Source organism: Pelodiscus sinensis, chromosome 1 (assembly GCF_049634645.1).
Source record: "Pelodiscus sinensis isolate JC-2024 chromosome 1, ASM4963464v1, whole genome shotgun sequence".
Lineage (NCBI taxonomy): Eukaryota > Metazoa > Chordata > Testudines > Trionychidae > Pelodiscus > Pelodiscus sinensis.
This window is the reverse complement of record NC_134711.1, coordinates 92,222,171-92,232,033: the sequence shown is the minus strand read 5'-3', so window position 1 is coordinate 92,232,033 and position 9,863 is coordinate 92,222,171. Positions and strand designations below refer to the sequence as shown.

At 48.4% G+C, this 9,863-nt stretch overlaps 1 long non-coding RNA gene across 1 annotated transcript; it reads left to right on the top strand.

The window, feature by feature from the left end:
- The first annotated feature begins 330 nt into the window (after positions 1-330).
- LOC142830708 (uncharacterized) lies at positions 331-9,863 on the top strand. The gene is made up of 3 exons (XR_012906151.1): positions 331-450; positions 6,080-6,223; positions 8,601-9,863. It is a non-coding gene; the product is annotated as an uncharacterized LOC142830708 (long non-coding RNA).

Here is a 9,863-nt window from a genome sequence, read left to right as displayed (position 1 = left end):
AAATGAGACAAACTGGATGCCACCAGCTTGGGGATTGTTCCACCTCATGCCATCCTTGTGGGTCTGTGTGTACAAGCAAAGAAGGGAGATAAAAAGAGGTTCCCTGGAGCAGGGCTGGGGAGAGTGGTTCTCTGGGCAGAATGTTACCAACAGCAGCTGTATGAGAGAATCATCAGCTGCAGGCCAAAGAGGAATCAGGGTGGGGCTGGAATGAGCCTTCCCAGGCTGGGTGTCACTCTCCTGCTGTCCCACCCCCCCACCTCACTGAGCCAGGTGCAGGATCTTAAGTGTGAGGAGTGGCATGCAAGTAAATGCTGAGGTGTGCACTGTCTTTGAGTTACCAACAGCCAGCCACATCCTAGATGGGGTGTGTTTAGGTGCTAGCTCTGGTAAGGCTGGGCTGCAGGCTAAGCCTGTTCACGGTGAGCATGGAATCCCCAGAGGTTGCAGGTAGGGTTACCAGGTAGACCCCACAAAAAAAAGGACACAATTGATCGTGGGTGGGGAGGGACTGGCTGGGCAGGGTAGGAAGCAGAGCTGGCGGGGGGTCCAGGGGCTGTGGGGCTAGCTGGGAAGAAGGGGGGGATGGAAAGCAGGGGGGGCTGCAAGGAAGGGGGGCCGGGAAACAAAGCTGGCGGCAGGGGGAGGGTTGCAGCCACTGACCGCAGCTGGAGTCCAAGGGGCCATGCCCACAGCAGGCACTATCTTGAGTTGCTACTGGAAGCTGGGTGGGAGGAGGGGCCACTCCCCCCGCCTGGCTTCTGCAAAAACGGCTTTGCAGGGTGCTAAGTATAAAAGGTAGGTACCATTATGCTGTAATAAGTTGGAATGTTATAATTTGATCCCCCACGTGGTCATCTAGCTACTCAGCCTGGATCTTACACAGAATTCATTCAATGTACTTTGAAGATCATTGTGACCTCATGCACTGATGACTGGTGAAGGAGTCCTGAATGAAGGATAATGGAAATAAATAGCAAACTGGAGGTGATTTGAAACTGGGTCCCATCTCTGTTAGTGAGCTGAGGGAGGGTAGAAGCAGTGCATCAAGGACATTTACAGATGCTACATTCAGATGAAAGGCAGACACCAGTGAGTACAGAGGAATGATAGCAAAGGGGCATTGAGAGAACTGAAACAGAGGCATTAATTCACAGGGACTCAACTTGGAAGGGTGCAAGATAAAACATCTGTGTGAAAAAAATAATCCCAGACACAGACATTTAGTTGTCTGAAAGCAAGGGGAAGAGCTTCCTAAGACAGTTCTACTAGGCTGTGGAAGGGCCTGCAAGGGGTTACAAATGCCTCCTCATTTGGGAGTTTAAGATCAGGCAGACATGCTGTCAGAACAAGGATGCACATGTCTGAGGTGATGGGTGGACTGCATTGCCCAGGGCTCTCCTTTTTAGCTTTGCCCTGACAGCTCTGTTTGTTAATAGAGACTGGGCTAGTCCTTCTCCCCCTGGGTAACTACAGGACTGACCATATGCTCTTCAAATCCCCCTCCATCAACTTAGGTGTGAGCAGCAGGAATGCCGGCAGCTGTGCCAAGTCATCAATTCTCCTCCTTTCTCCTGGAAGCAGAGCCATCCCTAAGAGATGCAGGGCTCAGGGCAACCCCCCACGCTGCAGGTGCCACCCCCGCTCTATTCCTGTACTCCTGCCCCCTTGCCCAAAGCCCCTCCCCTGAGTGATGCAAACTAGTGGATTATCTGGGGGCCTGGTGTGAGGTGGTAACAGGGGGCAGTCTCCCTTTCCTCCTGCACCCACTGTGGCAGTAGAAGCTGGAGCAACACCTGCTGCCATCCACCACCAGGCCCCCAAGTAATGCCCAGGGCCTCCCTAGGCCCCATCCAGAAGACCGTTGAGATGGCCACTGCAGGGCTCCCCAAAGCATGGGGTCTGAGGTGGCTGCCCCAAACCATCCTATGGGTGGTACCTAAATGGTACCCCAGTATATTCCACCCGCAATGACTTCCCACCACTCCCTCCTGACTTTAATGGAGTTTTAGCTTGACAGGGGAGAACCATAGAACAGCTCTGTTCTCAGCTCCGTTGGGACTGGCGAGGCAGCAGGAAAAGATTCCCTGCTCTCTGCTAGCTGGTGAGCTCTTCCCTGTGTGCGAAGCTGTGTCCAGGGAGAGTACAGTGGAGGTGGCTGCAGTGGGAGGGAGCCTTTCACACAGCCCAGGTGTGACGTAGTGGGGGTACCTGGCTGGTTTCTATGCTGCTGGCTCTGGGGTAACCCCCACTGGCTGCCGTGGGTACCACGACCCAGCAAAACAGGATGAGTCACTATGCAAACCAGTGGCCAGACACCCCCCATGGAGAGGAACAAAGGAAGGTGGAATGCTGCCCTGGCTGGGGGGCAGGGCTGGAAGAGAGTTAGTGAGTTCCTGTCTGGAAAGCAGGGGAGAAGGAGCTGGGGAGGGAGGCTGGGACTCCCCTATCTCAAGGGGAGCACTGAGGCCTCTTAGCCCCAGTTCCTGTAACCAGATTACATCTGTGCTATGCTGTATCCTGGAGGAGCAATAAACCACCCTCAATTCCACTGGCTGGTGGAGTCTGTTTGTGCCATTTCGGGGTGCAGGAGACGGGGGACCCCCAACGCGCCGTCACAGCAGGTCATTTAGGAACTGTATGGGACCTCTCTCACACAGATGGTGGAACTGTACAGTCTAGTGATCACAGCAAGTAACTGGGAATGGTTTTGTAGATTTTATTCCCAACTCTGCCACATTATTATCTTCATTATGGTAACACCTACAACAGTGGTTTTCAACCAGGGGTATGTGTATCCCTGGGGTATGCAGAGGACTTCCAGGGTACATCAACTCATCTAGATATTTGCCTAATTGTACAACTGGCTAGCTAAATAGCACTAGCAATGTCAGTACAAACTAAAATTTCATACAATGACTTATTTTTACTGCTCTATAAACCATACTCTGAAATGTTAGTGCAATATTTATATTCCATTTGATTATAATTAGATGGTAAAAATGAGGAAGCAAGCAATAGCATACTGTAACCCTTTGGTATTAGGGTCTGATTTTCTAAGCAAGTAGTTTGTAAGTGGTATGAGACATAGGGGTGCACAAGACAAATCAGGCTCCTGAAAGGGAAACAATAGTCTGGAAAGGCTGAGCAGAACCCCAGATGAGATCTGCACCCCATTAATTTCTACAGCAGGGCCTGTGTAAGTGGCTTGAGGTCAGTGCTCTTACACTCTAAAGTAGACAAGATGAAAGAGAGAGACCCATTTTTACTGCTGGGGAGCTAAGACACAGAATAGCAGTACCTTGTTCTGGGTTACACAAGAAGGCTGTGTCTACACTGGCCGCTTATTCCGGAAAAGCGGCCGTTTTTCTGGAATAACTTGCCAGCTGTCTACACTGGCCGCTTGCTTTTCCGGAAAAGCAATGACGATCTAATGTAAAATCGTCTTTGTTTTTCCGGAAAAACTATGCTGCTCCCGTTCGGGCAAAAGTCCTTTTCTGGAAAAACTGTTCCGGAAAAGGGCCAGTGTAGACAGCCCAGTAGTCTTTTCCGCAAAAAAGCCCCAATTGCAAAAATGACGATCGGGGCTTTTTTGCGGAAAAGCGCGTCTACATTGGCACGGACGCTTTTCCGGGAAAAGTGCTTTTCCGGAAAAGCATCCTGCCAATGTAGATGCTCTTTTTCCGGAAATACTTATAACGGAAAACTGTTCCGTTTTAAGCATTTCTGGAAAAGGGTGCCAATGTAGACGTAGCCGATGTGGGTGAGCTGAACTCAGATCTTCTATGATTTAGCTCAGCATTTTAATCACACCACCAACCTTTCTAATAGCAATTCCTTTTGACTACTACTGATTTACTGTGACTGGAGGCAAGCCATGCTCTGTCTATACCTCAACATAATGTCTATCAATGGGGGTAGCACTGCCCTGCGGGGTGTGGCGCTTATTTCAGTAGGGACTGTAAAGTGCTTTGCTGTTCCTGGCGGGAAAGCACTATAGAAATTCAGTATTGCCAGTTTGGCAGAAGGGGAGCCTCATCTGCAGGCAAAAGTTGTACCACACTAGAAAAGGGGTGGATTGAAACCAGTGCAGTACTGGTATCACTTCCACTGGGAACACTCAGGCCAACGTGTGCCTTTTATGGCTTTCTGCCAAGAATGTATGGCGTTCCCCTGCCTCTTGACAGAGCAAAGGTGAGATTTCTTGTGGGGCTGTAATTAAGATGGTTGGCCTGTTAATAAATAGATAAGAGCAACACAGCTGCTGCCCACTAACTGGGAGGGAGACAGTGACCTATCTCCAGGTTCCCATTGTTGTGCTCAGCTGCAGTTGATCACAAGAACACACTAGTTGTTGTCAGGTACAGTTTAATTCTGCACACTGCAGAACTACATGGTGCTAGCCCCTTCTTGTCGTTGTACAAGTGCTCAGGCCTTTGCATAAATTGCAGGCCTTGAAAACTGTCCAAGATGGGGGGGCTAGCATAAATATCTGCAGCTAGTCAAAAAGAACAAGCAAAGGAGAAGTTTAAGAGTGATCTGGCCTCTGCAAGGTAAAGGCCATCTCAAAGGTTTGTCTGAGGTGGACTGTAATGTTCATGAAAGGAAAGGAAAGGACAATAGTTATGGGCTAGAACCAGTCGTAAGGCAAGTTTAACTCTGCTCATGCCCCTCAGTTCTGTTCTGTACCTCCCTGTGCACTCCCCTCCCCAATTTAATGTAGCTATTCACAACCCTAGTTCTATTTCCCTGCTAGCTTCCCGTTAATTTAGACCCTGGCAATGTGTGTGAATAGGCCCAATTGCTTTATGCTGAGTAGCATGCCTTTGCACTTGTTTACACTATGCATAATCTGCTGTCACATAGCTCTGTTGGGACCTTGAGCTTGAGGTCCTCAGTATTCTCTAGCCTTGCCTAACCTAATTAACTTTGTGTCCTCTGCAAATGTTGCCCCTTCACCTTTTCTGAGCAACAAGTAGACCTGTCACACCTTAGAGACTAACAAAAATATACATATAGGCTACATCTACACTGCAGGCTTCTTGCACAAGAACTGTTTTGCACAGAGTCCTTGTGCAAAAGGTCTTCCACAAGAGTGCATCCACACTGTCATGTGCTTTTGTGCAAGAGATGAGCTTTTATGCAAGAGCATCCATGTCAGTGTGGACGCTCTCTTGCGCAAGAAAGCTCTGATGGCCATTTTAGCCATAGGGCTTTCTTGCACAAGAAATTCATGTTATCTGTCTACACTCCCTTCTTGTGGAAGAGCTCTAGCGCAAGAGGGCTTATTCCTCGTGGGGAGAGGAATAACTCTTCTGGAAGAAGCCCTGTTTTCTGACGCTGTACTATAAATTTACTTGCACAAGAACACGCGTGCAGTGTAGAGGCTCTGGAAGTTTTTGCTCAAGAACAAGTGTTCTTGCGCAAAAAGCCTGCAGTGTAGACATAGCCATATAGTGTCATGAGCGTTCCTCATCTGAGGTACTACTCGTTTTTTAAAGTTACAGACTAACACACCAACCCCCCTGAGACCTTTTCTGAGATAAATATATTTAAAAAACTTAAACAACAATGGTCATGTAGCACCTTAGAGACTAATTGTTGGTTAGTCTCTAAGGCAGTGGTCCCCAACCTTTCAAGGTTGTCGGGCGCCAGGGGGCGGGGACACTTGCGCCCCGGGGGCAGCCTCCCCCCATAGCCGCGCGCCCGGGGCCGGCGCTCCCCCTGCCAAGCGCCGCGCGCCCGGGGCCGGCGCTCCCCCTGCCAAGCGCCGCGCGCCCGGGGCCGGCGCTCCCCCTGCCAAGCGCCGCGCGCCCGGGGCCGGCGCTCCCCCTGCCAAGCGCCGCGCGCCCGGGGCCGGCGCTCCCCCCGCCATGCGCCCGGTGCCAGGCCAGCCCCGAGCACCTGGCGGGCGCATGGAAATGCCCCCGCGGGCGCCATGGCACCCGTGGGCACCGTGTTGGGGACCATGGCTCTAAGGTGCTACAGGACCATTGTTGTTTTTTAATTTTTTTTTTTTTAGTTCCAGACTTACACAGCTACTCCTCTGAGACTGATAAATATATTGTTATGCTTATAGGTGAGAATTGCTGTCAGCAGGGATCCCAAGACCCATTCATAGGCTTCATTAAAACAATGCCAAGCATTTAGTCAGATTCCACAGAAGCAGCAGCAAAGTCCTTTCATGTATGTGATGGATAGGAGGAGAGCTGGCCAGCACTTGGTAAGTAAAGGGTTAAACTCAGGTCACTAGCAGGGGGGTTGGCAGGAGGCCAGAAGAACCAATGGGATACAGTGCTGAAATTTGAATTGTATACAGATACCTGGTCTGCTCTTTTTTGTGTGTGTCTTCTCATTAAGGGCTGGAGGGAGCAACAGACAGTAATCAGAATTACCGTCCCTACAAGGAATATTGGGCATAGGAGTAGACTGGCCTGAGAAGGAATTGTGAATAAATAAGGGGAGAAAAAGTATATTTAGTCACGATCAAGATATTTGTCTTTGTTTTGGTTGTTTGGTTACATTTCTCTGTGCAAAATCTATGTGCTGTCTTCCTCCCTCCCCCATTTACTAGCTCAGCTGTACCTAGAAAGACTACATACTCTGTGTTTTTAATTTGTTTTTCTCAGTTCTGTAACACCTAGCAACCAAGTCTGCTTTATTAAGTATATCTTTTTGTTAACACCCTTTTTAAAGCAATGACTTGACTCGTGTCCTGGAAGGTAACCAGTCTGTGTGTATATGCCTGCTAGCCTGAAAGGTCAGCTGTCAGAGAAACAGTTTGTTTTTATGGGTTTTTTTCCCCAAGCTCTCTTATGGCAAAAGAGCTTGGGGTTCCCCTGGTGAAGGAATTCAACTGTTTCTTCCTGTTTTTCGGGGTTTAAATCCCTTGATGTTGGCAGCTACCTCCCAAAGTCATTGAATCTATGACTCTGGGGAGTTTTCGTAAGCAGAATCTATAGAGGCAAGGTATTTAAAGTCTCTTGTGAGCCCCCATTTTCTGCACTTGGAGTGCTCAAGTGGAGAATAGCCCTGACAATGTATTAAATACAACTGGAGGCTTTGGGGGTACCACTTTGGGCCCTAGACTGCATGGCAAGTCAGAGCTAAGTTCATGGCCTGAGGGATGGCCCTGGTAGAAAATGCAGGGACTAGAATATTGGTTGCAGGCTGCGAGCCTTGAGGGCCAAATGTTGGGAGAAGCTGATATGAACATGTATCTGAGAGGAAGCAGGAAGACAAGGCTTCTTGGGCACAGAGCTAGTTGGAGTGTTAGATTTGGGGATTTCTGAGCAATGAAATTGTCTGTTGTTGCTGTTTGATTCCACTTAGTTCAGGGAAACAGGACTTTGTGTATCTATTTTTGTAACTGAGAATATAACTGAGGGCTACGTCTAGACTGGCATAATTTTCCGCAAATGCTTTTAATGGAAAAATTTTTCCGTTAAAAGCATTTGTGGAAAAGAGCGTCTAGATTGGCACAGATGCTTTTCTGCAAAAGCACTTTTTGCGGAAAAGCATCCGTGCCAATCTAGACGCAGTTTTGCGCAAGAAAGCCCCGATCGCCATTTTCGCCATCAGGGCTTTTTTGCACAAAATAGTTTTTAGCTGTCTACGCTGGCCCTCTTGCGCAAATACATTTCTGGAAAAGGGCTTTTCCCTGAATGGGAACGTCAAAGCATTTGCGCAAGAAGCACTGATTTGAGACAATAGAACGTCAGCGCTTTTGCGCAAAATCAAGCGGCCAGTGTAGACAGCTGGCAAGTTTTTGCGCAAAAGCACCTGCTTTTGCGGAAAAACTCGCCAGTCTAGACGCAGCCAAGGGGTCTATTGGCCCCTTACTAAAACTCAGTGAGGGGGTGGGGTTTGGTTGGTTAGCTCAGAGTGTCAGAAGGAAGGGGAAGGGTTTTTGAGAAATTACGATCCTGAGACTGACAGGCCCCAGCAACAATGGGAAGAGGCTAATGCTCCAGGACAGCCTGATTGACAGAGTGGGCAGGCCAATGAGAGAGTGAGGAGACTGGGGGAGAGTCCTGTAATCCGTGCTCTGTGGTTGAGTTGGGTTTTCCTGGGTCACAGAGTGGCTCTATTGCTAAGGAGAGAGCAGGGCCCTAAGCTGAGTTGGGGAGGAATCATGGCAGCCAGAGACCCAGCCCAGCAGCTAATCCATGCTGAGAGCAGGGCTGCTGCCATGGAGCCAGAGGAGCAGCCCAGGAGCTGGAGGCAGCGCAGCAGAAAGTGGAGCTGGGACTGGAGCTGGGTGTGGTGAGCAGCAGGGAGGACCCTGGGTTGGGGTCCAGCACAGGGGGGACTCTACCAGCCATGCTTTACTTCTATAAGAATTAGGAACACTATTCCTGTCTGTTAATTTCTAAATTATTAAATGCAAAAAACCCAGGAGTTTTCAGGTGCCTAAGTAATCTCTGGAATGGAATCATGGTTAAAACTGCCCCTCGCCCCATCTGAAATGGCATCCCTGTCGCTTGGGCCAGCAATATTTAAATACTGAAGCTTTGTGACACCCTATTATTAAATGTTAGCCACAAAATTGGCCATAAATTCCTACCCTTTATTTTCAATCTCTTATTTTCCTCATCCAGGATCATCTCAACTGTCTACTGTATCATCTTAATAACTACGCGTTATGAACTCTCTCAGAAGCTTTCAGACAAATCTAAGTCAACTCTATCTGCCAGTTCTCCTTTAGCTGCTTGCTAATCAAATTCTGGCTACGCACACTTGATTCATCAGTGGGCTCAGAGCTCCCAGGGGCTGCTCTCCCAGGCTGCCCCAGCTCTATGAAGGAAAAATACTTGTTGTGCATGGATCTTCTGGTAGAAAAAAAATCAGACACACGTACTGAGTGACCAGACAGAGGCAGATGAAAGGTCAGAGACGGACTACTGAACATGCTTCATGGAGATTTTTGGAAACAAAGATAATTACTTGGATTTGGAGATCAGTAGGAAGGTAGTGAAGGGAGATGGAGGATGGGAGTAATGTAGTTTTCTCTCCTGAAGAGATAGTTGTATTAAAGCCCTAGAGTTTAATTATTTCAGCAGCTGAAGAGGGAGAGGTATTACTGCGTGGGCATGTACCAGCACATGCTGGAGTGTGTTTCACATTCATTTGTAATCATACATGGGGAATAGCTGCTTTGGAGTAAATCCTTTTGTTCGTTGGCATCTTTATAATTTCTCCATAGTATCTGTACGTAGTCACAGATGGGCTCCTGCATCTTGGTGAAATGCAGCCATATGTTGCATCTGTACACCAGATGTGCTTTGATAAACCCATCCCTCAAACTGAGTGGCACTGGCTGAGAGGTCATATGGCTTGTCCTATACACATGGGCCTGGCTTTAAGTGCTCAGGTCAGTCCCAAAGGCTGGGCGCTGCATGTTCAGTTAATGTGGAATTCGCTCCTTACTGCTGAATTCCAGCTGACATGTAAAAGTGTCTCAGATCTCTTGCTTGTGAGAAAAGCTTAAAAATGGGAATTGTGTGGAACATGGGGCCTCAGGCAGCCTAGTCCAGTAGCTCTGAATGGTGCCAATTGTGCTATTCGTTTGAGTTAATTCTGAAATCTGATGAACATTTGTGTGAGAACATTGTAAAGCTGAATTCCGTAACAAACAACACGGGAGCAGTTGTATTGACAGGGTTATTCATGTTCAGCTCTTATTCAGGAAAAACTTATATTTGTAAGATGTGCCTGAAGCTGCCACTGAAGAGTTCTACGAAAACTAGGGATGCACACTAGGGCTACAGCTACATTGTAGCCTTCTTCTGGAAAAACTTATGTAAATGAAGCGTGGCATGGAATATCGCGTGCTTCATTTGCATAATTAATTAGCAGCTGCT